The sequence below is a fragment of the Penaeus vannamei genome, chromosome 17 (assembly GCF_042767895.1).
Source record: "Penaeus vannamei isolate JL-2024 chromosome 17, ASM4276789v1, whole genome shotgun sequence".
In the NCBI taxonomy this organism is placed as follows: Eukaryota; Metazoa; Arthropoda; class Malacostraca; order Decapoda; family Penaeidae; genus Penaeus; species Penaeus vannamei.
This window is the reverse complement of record NC_091565.1, coordinates 41,974,003-41,976,502: the sequence shown is the minus strand read 5'-3', so window position 1 is coordinate 41,976,502 and position 2,500 is coordinate 41,974,003.

The following is a 2,500-nucleotide window of genomic DNA, read 5'->3' as shown; positions in this document are numbered from 1 at the left end:
AGAGAAAGAGAAAGAGAAAGAGAATGAGAAAAAGAGAGAAATAGAAAGACAGTCAACCAAACAAACACCCAATCACACCCCAATCAAACCTCAGTGCCCAACCCGAGGAAATGCGACATAGGCCTACAACGAGAGAGAATATTCCGATCTGGGTTCGGGCGCATCCTGGCGTGACATCCTGCTCCAAGACCGGTCCACCGCTGGCACTCATGACAGACGGCGGCCGGGGTGGGTGGCACTGTCGCCCGAGAGCCACTCTGCCCTCCCTCTCCCCCCCCACCCCTTGAGAGAGAGAGAGAGAGAGGGGGAGAGAGAGAGAGAGAGAGAGAGAGAGAGAGAGAGAGAGAGAGAGAGAGAGAGAGAGAGAGAGAGAGAGAGAGAGAGAGAGAGAGAGGGAAAGAGAAGAGAAAGAGAAGAGAGAGAGAGAAAGAGAGAGAGAGAGAGAGAGAGAGAGAGAGAGAGAGAGAGAGAGAGAGAGAGAGAGAGAGAGAGAGAGAGAGAGAGAGAGAGAGAGAGAGAGAGAGAGAGAGAAAGAGAGAGAAAGAGAAAGAGAAAGAGAAAGAGAGAGAAAGAGAAAGAGAGAGAGAGACAGGTGTCAAACAAGGTGCCAAAGTGAGCCTACAATATACCACCGTTATAACGCATGACGAACCAAAGCGCCAAAGAACACACACAAAGAAAAAAAAAACAACAACGTAGAAATACAACCGAAAAAAAAGAAAAAACACCAACGAACGCACCTGACACCATGCCCCCCCCCCTGGAAGTAAAAAAAATAAAAAAATAAAAAAATAAAAAATAATAAAAAAAGTAAACATCACGAACAGGCGCGACTTCGAGGCAAGGTCGACGAGCGGGAGGAAATGTGCATTAAATGACGTAACAAACCAGACGGCCATCAGACTGGGTCAGCGGGCGGGAGGAGGAGGAGGAGGAGGGGGAGGAGGAGGAGGAGGAGGGAGGAGGAGGAGGAAGGAGGAGGAGGAGGGAGGGAGGGAGGAGGGAGGGAGGAGGAGGAGGAGGAGGAGGGAGGAGGAGGAGGAGGAGAAGGAGGAGGAGGAGGAGAGGGAGGAGGAGGAGGGAGGGAGGAGGAGGAGGGAGGAGGAGGAGGGAGTGGGAAGAGGAGGAGGGAGGAGGGAGGAGGAGGAGGAGGGAGAGGGAGGAGGGAGGGGGAGGGAGGAGGAGGAGGAGGAGGGAGGAGGAGGGAGGGAGGAGAGGAGGAGGGAGGAGGAGGGAGGAGGAGGAGGAGGAGGGGGAGGGAGGGAGGAGGGAGGGAGGAGGAGGGGGAGGGAGGAGGAGGAGGGAGGAGGGGGAGGGAGGAGGAGGAGGAGGGAGGAGGGAGGAGGAGGAGTGAGGGGGAGGGGAGGGAGGAGGAGGGAGGGAGGGAGGAGGAGGAGAGGGAGGAGGAGGAGGGAGGGAGGAGAAGGGAGGGAGGGGAGGGAGGAGGGAGGGGGTGGGGAGAGAGGAGGAGGGAGGGAGGGAGGAGAGAGGGAGGGAGGGAGAGAGGAGGAGGGGGGGAGGGAAGAGGAGGAGGCGGGGAGGGAGGAGGGAGGAGGGGGAGGGAGGAGGGAGGGAAGAGGGAGGAGGAGGAGAGAAGGGGAGGGAGAGAGGAGGGAGAGGGGGGAGGGAGGGAGGAGGGGGAGGGAGGAGGAGGAGGGGGGAGGGAGGAGGAGGGAGGAGGGAGGAGGGGGAGGGAGGAGGAAGGGGGGAGGGAGGAGGGAGGAGGGGGAGGGGGGGAGGGAGGGAGGAGAGGGAGGGAGGAGGAGGGAGGGAGGAGGAGAAGGGAGGGAGGGAGGAGGAGGAGGAGGGGGTGGGAAGAGGGAGGAGGAGAGAGGGAGAGAGAGAGGGAGGGAGGAGAGGAGGAGGGGGGAGGGAAGAGGAGGAGAAAGGAGGGAGGGAGGGGGGGGGAGGGAGGAGGAGGGAGGGAGGAGGAGGAGGGGGAGGGAGGAGGAGGGAAGGAGGAGGAGGAGGAGGAGAAGGAGGAGGAGGAGGAGGAGGTGGGAGGGAGGAGGATGGGGGAGGGAGGGAGGAGGGAGGGAGGGAGGGAAGAGGAGGGGGAGAGAAGGAGGGGGAGGAGGGGGGGGGAGGGAAGAGGAGAGGAGGGAGGGAGGAGGAGGGAGGAGGAGGAGGAGGAGGAGGAGGATGGGGAGGGGGGAAGAAGGAGGGGGAGAGGAGGAGGAGAAGGAGGGAGGAGAAGGTGGGAAGAGGAGGAGGGAGGGGGAGGAGGAGGAGGGAGGAGGGAGGAGGGAGGAGGAGGAGAGGGAGGGAAGAGGGAGGAGGAGGAGGAGGAGGAGGAGGAGGAGGGAGGAGGAGGAGGAGGAGGGGAGGGGAGGAGAAGGAGGAGGAGGGAGGGGGAGGTGCCTTGCATGAGATTCTGAATCTCATCCAACTTGTCAAGAGCCAAGCAGAGCTGTGAGAGAGGAGAGGAGGGAGAGGGAGAGGGAGAGGGAGAGAAAGAGAAAGAGAGAGGGAAGGGAAGGGGGAGGGAAGGAGAGAACTA